This window comes from Pristiophorus japonicus, chromosome 4 (genome assembly GCF_044704955.1).
Source record: "Pristiophorus japonicus isolate sPriJap1 chromosome 4, sPriJap1.hap1, whole genome shotgun sequence".
Classification (NCBI taxonomy): domain Eukaryota; kingdom Metazoa; phylum Chordata; class Chondrichthyes; family Pristiophoridae; genus Pristiophorus; species Pristiophorus japonicus.
In genome coordinates, this window is record NC_091980.1 from 201728769 (window position 1) to 201739877 (window position 11109).

Here is an 11109-nt window from a genome sequence, read left to right on the forward strand (position 1 = left end):
ATATCGGAGCCCATTTGACTCAACTGTTAACTAATGGCAACAAAACATGAGCAAAGTCTTTGTACATTTGCACACATAATCAGAGCCCCCTTGATTAAATTCCATCCTTGTACTTCACACTGAGTGGTGAACTGAGAAAGGAAACAAATAATCACTGTGGTTAATCAATGTATGGACACACATGTGCATAACAGAAATATATATTATTGCTGTTCGGAAACTCCATTTCCTGTTGGCGTGATGTTTTGTCACTTTTCATAGAAACATTTCATTTTGAAATTCTCCAAATGAACATTTATAATTTAATTTCCCTATGCAAGTAGTATCTATAACCCTTTAGAGAGAATTATATAGAATTTACAGCATAGAAACTGCCCATTCAGTCCAACTGGTCTATGGTGGTGTTTATGCTCCACACAAGCCTCCTCCCACCATCCTTTATCTCACCCTATCAGCATATCCTTCTATTCATTTTCCCCTCAAGTACTTATCTAGCTTCCCCTTAAATACATCTATATTGTTCACCTCAACTACTCCTTGTGGTTGCAAGTTCTACATTCTAACCACTCTCTGAATAAAGAAGTTTCTCCTGAATTTCTTATTGGATTTGTTAGTAACTATCTTATATTTATAACCCCTAGTTTTGGATATCCCCACAAGTGAAAACATCTTCTCTACATCTACCTCATTGAATCCCTTCATAATTTTAAAGACCTCTATCCGGTCACCCCTCAGCCTTCTCTTTTCTGGAGAAAAGAGCCTCAGTTTGTTCGGTCTTTCCTGATGGTCATAACCTCTCGGTTATAATCTCTGGTATCATCCTTGGAAAGCTTTTATGCATCTTCAATATACTTTTTATAATATGGAGACCAGACCTGTGCACAGTCCTGTCGATGTTGTGAAGCGCCTTGTTACAATGTTAAAGGTGCTACATAAATAAAAGTTATTATTATTATTATTATTATGTGTGGGTTAACCAATGTTCTATACAAGTTTAACATAATGTTACCACACGGACTGCGGCGGTTCAAGAAGGCAGCTCACCACCATCTTCTCAAGGGCAATTAGGAATGGGCAGTAAATGCTGGCCTTGCCAACGACGCCCACATCCCTTGAACGAATAAAAAAAAACTTCTCTGATTTTCAATTCTATTCCTCTAGAAATGAACCCCAATGACTTGTGTGCATTTTTACGGCCTTGTTAACCTACATTGCTACTTTTGATGATTTGTGCATCTGTATTCCTAGATCGCTTTGCTCCTCGACTCCATTTAGACACTTGTTTTCCAAGGAGTATGTGGCCTCCTTATTCCACCTACCAAAATCCACCACCTCACACTTATTTATTGAAATTAAATTGCCATTTACATGTCCATTTTGCAAGTTTATTAATGCCTTTTTGTTAATCAACCAAGCAAATCTCCCAAAACTATTTACAATCTATATTAACGACTTGGAAGAAACGATCAATTGTAATGTAGCTAAGTTTGCTGATGATACAAAGATGGGAGGAAAAGCATGTGTGAGAAGGACACAAACTATCTGCAAAAGGATATAGACAGGCTAAGTGAGTGGGCAAAAATTTTGCAGATGGAGTATAATGTTGGAAAGTGTGAGGTCATGCACTTTGGCAGAAAAAATAAAAGAGCAAGTTATTGTTTAAATGGAGAAAAATTGCAAAGTGCCGCAGTACAGTGGGACCTGGGGGTACTTGTTCATGAAACACAAAAGGTTAGTATGCAGGTACAGCAAATAACCAGGAAAGCCAATGGAATTTTAGCCTTTATTGCAAAGGGGATGGAGTATGAAAGCAGGGAAGTCTTGCTACAGTTGTACAGGGTATTGGTGAGGCTCCCACTTCAGGGAGCTGCGACGGCAGTGAAGAGTGACGTCATCAAGGTCCAGGTCAGTGATTGAAGCGGGGGCAGATACAGGAGGAGCGGCGAGGTCGGGGCGAAGGAGCGGTGAGAGACTGTGGAGGGACGTGATCGAGGCCCAGGAGAGGCGGGAGTTCTGGGCCAGGGGCCCAGAGGCAGCACGGGCTAGCCCACACTGCGATATGTGTGCGCACTAGGTCCATGCAGCAGGGCAGGTCTCCAGTCGTCTTGCCACTGGACAAAGACCGAGCTCTGTCAAGCCCGTGTGGTGGCTGGTGTGCGACGGCCACCATGCGTTAAAAAAATCCACGCATAGGCATCTTCCACCCTTCAGGATGTAGCTCAGGACCTGGAATTTTAGGTCCTTCATTGGAACACCTGTGAACTTATCCGTTTTTGGCATGGAAGAAAGTCATCCTCGTTTCGAGGGACTGCCTATGATGCTGATGATGATTGGTGAGGCTACATCTGGAATACTGCGTACAGTTTTAGTTTCCATATTTATGAAAGAATATACTTGCTTTGGAGGCAGTTCAAAGAAGGTTCACAAGGTTGATTCCGGAGATGAGGGGGTTGACTTATGAGGAAAGGTTAAGGAGGTTGGGCCTCTACTCATTGGAATTCAGAAGAATGAGAGGTGATCTTATCATTTTCCGCCACCGGGAGTGCATCCCCTGAAGTCCCAAGGGATCCCAGCATCGCTTGGGAGCACTGTATATAAGCCAGCCCCTAAGGCCTGTTCCGCACTCTGGAGTGTCTTAATAAAGACCGAGGTCACTGTTACTTTAACCTCCTTGTGTGCAGTCTCATCTGTGTTAGGAACACAATAACTAGTGACGAGTATACGAATCCAACGGAAAGGTGCAGCAAACTGTGGGCATCCTGGAGAAGTTCTCGGAGGGTGAGGACTGGGAAGCCTATGTCGAACGGCTAGACCAGTACTTTGTAGCCAATGAGCTGGACAGAGAAGGAAGGGCTGCAAAAAGGAGAGCGGTCCTCCTCACGGTCTGTGGGGCACCGACCTACAGCCTCATGAAGAATCTTCTAGCTCCGGTGAAACCCACAGATAAGTCATATGAGGAGCTGTGTACACTGGTTCGGGAGCATCTTAACCCGAGGGAGAGCGTGTTGATGGCGGGGTATCGGTTCTACACGTGCCAGCGATCTGAAGTTCAGGAAGTGGCGAGCTACATCGCCGAGCTAAGGCGACTTGCAGGACAATGTGAGTTTGATGGCTACCTGGAGCAGATGCTCAGAGACTTTTTTGTACTGGGCATTGGCCACGAGACCATCCTACGAAAACTTTTGACTGTAGAGACACCGACCCTCAGTAAGGCCATTGCGATAGCACAGGCGTTTATGTCCACCAGTGATAACACCAAACAAATCTCTCAGCACACAAGTGCTAGCAATGTTCATAGAAACATAGAAAATAGGTGCAGGAGCAGGCTATTCAGCCCTTCTAGCCTGCACCGCCATTCAATGAGTTCATGGCTGAACATGAAACTTCAGTACCCCCTTCCTGCTTTCTCGCCATAACCCTTGATCCCCCGAGTAGTAAGGACTTCATCTAACTCCCTTTTGAATATATTTAGTGAATTGGCCTCAACTACTTTCTGTGGTAGAGAATTCCACAGGTTCACCACTCTCTGGGTGAAGAAGTTTCTCCTCATCTCGGTCCTAAATGGCTTACCCCTTATCCTCAGACTGTGACCCCTGGTTCTGGACTTCCCCAACATTGGGAACATTCTTCCTGCATCTAACCTGTCTAAACCCGTCAGAATTTTAAACGTTTCTATGAGGTCCCCTCTCATTCTTCTGAACTCCAGTGAATACAAGCCCAGTTGATCCAGTCTTTCTTGATAGGTCAGTCCCGCCATCCCGGTAATCAGTCTGGTGAATCTTCGCTGCACTCCCTCAATAGCAAGAATGTCCTTCCTCAAGTTAGGAGACCAAAACTGTACACAATACTCCAGGTGTGGCCTCACCAAGGCTCTGTACAACTGTAGCAACACCTCCCTGCCCCTGTATTCAAATCCCCTCGCTATGAAGGCCAACATGCCATTTGCTTTCTTAACCGCCTGCTGTACCTGCATGCTAACCTTCAATGACTGATGTACCATGACACCCAGGTCTCGTTGCACCTTCCCTTTTCCTAATCTGTCACCATTCAGATAATAGTCTGTCTCTCTGTTTTTACCACCAAAGTGGATAACCTCACATTTATCCACATTATACTTCATCTGCCATGCATTTGCCCACTCACCTAACCTATCCAAGTCACTCTGCAGCCTAATAGCATCCGCCTCGCAGCTCACACTGCCACCCAACTTAGTGTCATCCGCAAATTTGGAGATACTGCATTTAATCCCCTCGTCTAAATCATTAATGTACAATGTAAACAGCTGGGGCCCCAGCACAGAACCTTGCGGCACCCCACTAATCACTGCCTGCCATTCTGAAAAGTACCCGTTTACTCCTACTCTTTGCTTCCTGTCTGACAACCAGTTCTCAATCCACGTCAGCACACTACCCCCAATCCCATGTGCTTTAACTTTGCACATTAATCTCTTGTGTGGGACCTTGTCGAAAGCCTTCTGAAAGTCCAAATATACCACATCAACTGGTTCTCCTTTGTCCACTTTACTGGAAACATCCTCAAAAAATTCCAGAAGATTTGTCAAGCATGATTTCCCTTTCACAAATCCATGCTGACTTGGACCTATCATGTCACCATTTTCCAGATGCACTGCTATGACATCCTTAATAATTGATTCCATCATTTTACCCACTACTGAGGTCAGGCTGACCGGTCTATAATTCCCTGTTTTCTCTCTCCCTCCTTTTTTAAAAAGTGGGGTTACATTGGCTACCCTCCACTCCATAGGAATTGATCCAGAGTCAATGGAATGTTGGGAAAATGACTGTCAATGCATCCGCTATTTCCAAGGCCACCTCCTTAAGTACTCTGGGATGCAGTCCATCAGGCGCTGGGGATTTATCGGCCTTCAATCCCATCAATTTCCCCAACACAATTTCCCGACTAATAAAGATTTCCTTCAGTTCCCCCTCCTTACTAGACCCTCTGACCCCTTTTATATCCGGAAGGTTGTTTGTATCCTCCTTAGTGAATACCGAACCAAAGTACTTGTTCAATTGGTCTGCCATTTCTTTGTTCCCCGTTATGACTTCCCCTGATTCTGACTGCAGGGGACCCACGTTTGTCTTTACTAACCTTTTTCTCTTTACATACCTATAGAAACTTTTGCAATCCACCTTAATGTTCCCTGCAAGCTTCTTCTCGTACTCCATTTTCCCTGCCCTAATCAAACCCTTTGTCCTCCTCTGCTGAGTTCTAAATTTCTCCCAGTCCCCAGGTTCGCTGCTATTTCTGGCCAATTTGTATGCCACTTCCTTGGCTTTAATACTATCCCTGATTTCCCTAGATAGCCACGGTTGAGCCACCTTCCCTTTTTTATTTTTACGCCAGACAGGAATGTAAATTGTTGTAATTCATCCATGCGGTCTCTAAATGTCTGCCATTGCCCATCCACAGTCAACCCCCTAAGTATCATTCGCCAATCTATCCTAGCCAATTCACGCCTCATACCTTCAAAGTTACCCTTCTTTAAGTTCTGGACCATGGTCTCTGAATTTACTGTTTCATTCTCCATCCTAATGCAGAATTCCACCATATTATGGTCACTCTTCCCCAAGGGGCCTCGCACAATGAGATTGCTAATTAATCCTCTCTCATTACACAACACCCAGTCTAAGATGGCCTCCCCCCTAGTTGGTTCCTCAACATATTGGTCTAGAAAACCATCCCTTATGCACTCCAGGAAATCCTCCTCCACCGTATTGCTTCCAGTTTGGCTAGCCCAATCTATGTGCATATTAAAGTCACCCATTATAACTGCTACACCTTTATTGCATGCACCCCTAATTTCCTGTTTGATGCCCTCCCCAACATCCCTATTACTGTTTGGAGGTCTGTACACAACTCCCACTAACGTTTTTTGCCCTTTGGTGTTCTGCAGCTCTACCCATATAGATTCCACATCATCCAAGCTAATGTCTTTCCTAACTATTGCATTAATCTCCTCTTTAACCAACAATGCTACCCCACCTCCTTTTCCTTTTATTCTATCCTTCCTGAATGTTGAATACCCCTGAATGTTGAGTTCCCAGCCTTGATCATCCTGGAGCCACGTCTCCGTAATCCCAATCACATCATATTTATTAACATCTATTTGGACAATTAATTCATCCACCTTATTGCGGATACTCCTTGCATTAAGACACAAAGCCTTCAGGCTTGTTTTTTTAACACCCTTTGTCCTTTTAGAATTTTGCTGTACAGTGGCCCTTTTTGTTTTTTGCCTTGGGTTTCTCCGCCCTCCACTTTTCCTCATCTCCTTTCTGTCTTTTGCTTTTGCCTCCTTTTTGTTTCCCTCTGTCTCCCTGCATTGGTTCCCATCCCCCTGCCATATTAGTTTAAATCCTCCCCAACAGCACTAGCAAACACTCCCCCTAGGACATTGGTTCCGGTCCTGCCCAGGTGCAGACCGTCCGGTTTGTACTGGTCCCACCTCCCCCAGAACCGGTCCCAATGCCCCAGGAATTTGAATCCCTCCCTGCTGCACCACTGCTCAAGCCACGTATTCATCTGCGCTATCCTGCGATTCCTACTCTGACTATCACGTGGCACTGATAGCAATCCCGAGATTATTACTTTTGAGGTCCTACTTTTTAATTTAGCTCCTAGCTCCTTAAATTCGTTTCGTAGGACCTCATCCCTTTTTTTACCTTAGTCATTGGTACCAATGTGCACCACGACAACTGGCTGTTCTTCCTCCCATTTCAGAATGTCCTGCACCCGCTCCGAGACATCCTTGACCCTTGCACCAGGGAGGCAACATACCATCCTGGAGTCTCGGTCGCGGCCGCAGAAACGTCTATCTATTCCCCTCACCATTGAATCCCCTATCACTATTGCTGTCCCACTCTTTTTCTTGCCCTCCTGTGCAGCAGAGCCAGCCACGGTGCCATGAACTTGGCTGCTGCTGCCCTCCCCTGATGAGTCATCCCCCTCAACAGTACTCAAAACAGTGTATCTGTTTTGCAGGGGGATGACCACAGGGGACCCCTGCACTACCTTCCTTGCACTACTCTTCCTGCTGGTCTTCCATTGCCTAGCTGGCTGTGGACCCTTTCCCTGCGGTAAGACCAACTCACTACACGTGATACTCACATCATTCTCAGCATCGTGGATGCTCCAGAGTGAATCCACCCTCAGCTCCAATTCCGTAACGCGGACCGTCAGGAGCTGGAGGTGGATACACTTCCTGCACACGTAGTCGTCAGGGACACCGGAAGTGTCCCTGAGTTCCCACATGGTACAGGAGGAGCATAACACCCTACCGAGCTCTCCTGCCATGACTTAACCCTTAGATACACTTAAATTGGCAACAACAATGTTAAAAGTTACTGACTGATATAAGAAGAAAAAGAAAAACTACTCACCAATCACCAGCCAATCACTTACCCCCTAGGCTGTGACGTCACCTTTGTTTCTTTCTTTGCCTTCTCCCTGTAGCTGCACCGGTACGCCTCTCGCCGACCCCGGACTCGCGCTGCTCCGAGCTCCCGCCTCCTCGACTGACTGCTCGAACTGCTCGACTCCCGCTGGCCTTTATAGGCCTCTCGCCGACCCCGGACTCACGCTGCTCCGAGCTCCCGCCTCCTCGACTGACTGCTCGAACTGCTCGACTCCCGCTGGCCTTTATAGGCCTCTCGCCGACCCTGGACTCGCGCTGCTCCGAGCTCCCGCCTCCTCGACTGACTGCTCGAACTGCTCGACTCCCGCTGGCCTTTATAGGCCTCTCGCCGACCCCGGACTCGCGCTGCTCCGAGCTCCCGCCTCCTCGACTGGCTGCTCGAACTGCCTGACTCCCGCTGGCCTTTATAGGCCTCTCGCCGACCCCGGACTCGCGCTGCTCCGAGCTCCCGCCTCCTCGACTGACTGCTCGAACTGCTCGACTCCCGCTGGAACTGTGTTTGCGAGCAGAAATGTACAGGGCAGAAACCACGAGTCTGCAACTGCCAGCAAGCCTCAGGTGACCCAGATGACTCAGAATCCGCAACAAAGGATGAATGCGAGGCAATTCATACCTTGTTGGCGTAGTGGAGGCTTCCATTCAGCCTATTCATTCCGCTTCAGACGAGCTGCAAGCTCTGCAAAATCTGCTAACCACCACGTGGCAGAGGAAGATCAGTCCATGGTGGATCAAAGCAATTTCGAGCCTCAGAGAGAGGAGGCAGATGCTGAAGTACATGGGGTGCACACATTTTCGACGAAATGTCCACCTATAATGCGAAATGTAAAATTGAATGGCTTACCCGTAGCCATGGAACTGGACACTGGCGCTAGCCAAACCATCATGAGTAAAAAGATAATTGAGAGACTGTGGTGCAACAAGACACTCAGACCTGAACCCCATCCACACAAAACTGAGAACATTGACCAAAGAGCTCATCACTGTCCTGGACAGCGCCATGGTCAAGGTCACCTACGAGGGCACGATGCACGAACTGCCACTCTGGATTGTCCCAGGCAATGGCCCCACACTGCTTGGAAGGAGCTGGCTAGGCAAAATCCGCTGGAACTGGGATAACACCCGAGCGCTATCACATGTCGATAAGGCCTCATGTACCCAGGTTCTTAAAAAATGTCCTTCCCTTTTTGAGCCAGGCATTGGAAACTTTTCCAGGGTAAAGGTGAGGCAGAGGCAGAGGCACGAACCATTCACCACAAGGCGCGAGCGGTACCTCACATGATGAGGGAGAGAATGGAAATCGAGCTGGACAGGCTGCAATGCGAGGGCATCATCTCCCCAGTGGAATTCAGCGATTGGGCCAGCCTGATTGTTCCAGTACTTAAAAGTGATGGCATGGTCAGGATTTGCGGCGATTATAAAGTAACTATTAATCGTTTCTCGCTACAGGACCAATACCCGCTACCTAAGGCAGACGACCTATTTGCGACGCTGGCAGGAGGCAAGACGTTCACCAAACTCGACCTGACTTCGGCCTACATGACACACGAGCTGAAGGAGTCTTCGAAGGGCCTCACCTGCATCAACACGCACAAGGGACTGTTCATCTACAACAGATGCCCGTTTGGAATTCGGTCGGTTACAGCGATCTTCCAGAGAAACATGGAGAGCCTACTCAAGTCGGTACCACACACGGTGGTTTTTCAGGATGACATATTGGTCACGGGTCGTCACCATCGTGCACCGACAAAACCTGGAGGAGGTCCTCCAGCGACTGGATCGCATAGGGCTGCGACTGAAGAGGTCGAAATGCATCTTCATGGCAACAGAAGTGGAGTTTTTGGAGAGAAAGATCACGGCGGATGGCATTCGGCCCACAGACGCCAAGACTGAGGCTATCAGGAACGCGCCCAGGCCACAGAACCTCACGGAGCTGCGGTCCTTCCTGGGACCCTCAACCATTTTGGTAACTTCCTACCGGGGTTAAGCACCCTCTTAGAGACCCTACATGTGTTATTGCGTAAAGGTGAGAACTGAGTATGGGGAAAAAAACCATGTAATTGCTTTTGAGAAAGCCAGAAACATTTTATGCTCCAACAAGCTGCTTGTATTGTATAATCCGTGTAAAAGACTTGTGCTAGCATGTGACGCGTCGTCGTACGGAGTCGGGTGTGTATTACAACAAGCCAACGTTGCAGGGAAGTTGCAACCTGTCGCCTATTCCTCCAGGAGGTTGTCTAAGGCCGAGAGGGCCTACAGCATGATTGAGAAAGAGGCATTAATGTGTGTGTTCGGGGTAAAGAAAATGCATCAGTACCTGTTTGGCCTCAAATTTGAGCTGGAAACCAATCATAAGCCCCTCACATCCCTGTTCGATGAAAACAAGGGGATAAATACTAATGCCTCAGCCCGCATACAAAGTTGGGCACTCGCGCTATCAGCATATAAATATACCATCCACCACAGGCCAGGCACCGAGAACTGTGTGGATGCTCTCAGTGGGCTACCATTGCCCATCACGGGGGTGGAAATGGCGCAGCCTGCAAATTTGTTGATGGTGGCGCAGCCCGCAGACTGGTTGATGGTCATGGAAGCGTTTGGAAATGATAAATCACCTGTCACCGCCCGCCAGATTAGGACTTGGACCAGCCAAGATCCTCTGCTGTCCCTAGTAAAAAAACTGTGTACTGCATGGGAACTGGGCCAGCATCCCCATTGAAATGCAAGAGCCAATCTAGCCGTTCCAGCGGCGAAAGGACGAGCTGTCCATTCAGGCAGACTGCCTGTTGATGGGTAACCGCATAGTGCTACCCAAAAAGGGAAGGGAGACGTTCGTCTCGGATCTCCACTGTACACATCCGGGTATAGTAATGATGAAAGCGATAGCCAGATTCCACGTGTGGTGGCCCGATATCGACTCTGAGTCCTGTGTACGGCAATGCAGCATGTGTGCTCAGTTGAGCAATGCGCCCAGAGAGGCACCACTAAGTTTGTGGTCCTGGCCCTCCAGACCATTGTCGAGGATCCATGTCGACTATGCGGACCCGTTTCTTGGTAAAGTGTTCCTGGTGGTGGTGGATGCTTTTTCAAAATGGATTGAATGTGAAATAATGTCGGGAAGCACCACCACCGCCACCATTGAAAGCCTGAGGGCCATGCTTGCCACTCACGGCCTGCCATGTTTCACCAGTTCCGAATTTAAAGAATTCATGACCCGCAATGGGATCAAACATGTCACCTCGGCCCTTTTAAACCAGCCTCCAATGGGCAGGCAGAGCGGGCAGTACAAACAATCAAACAGAGCCTTAAACGAGTCACAGAAGGCTCACTCCAAACCCGCCTGTCCCGAGTACTGCTCAGCTACCGCACGAGACCCCACTCGCTCACAGGGTGCCCCCGGCTGAGCTACTCATGAAAAGGACACTTAAAACCAGACTCTTGCTGGTTCATCCCAACCTGCAAGATCAGGTAGAGAGCAGGCGGCAGCAACAAAATGTAAACGATGGTCGCGACACTGTGTCACGGGAAATTGATCTGAATGACCCTGTGTATGTGCTAAACTATGGACATGGTCCCAAGTGGATCGCGGGCACGGTGATAGCTAAAGAAGGGAGTAGGGTGTTTGTAGTCAAACTAGACAATGGACAAATTTGCAGAAAGCACCTGGACCAAAC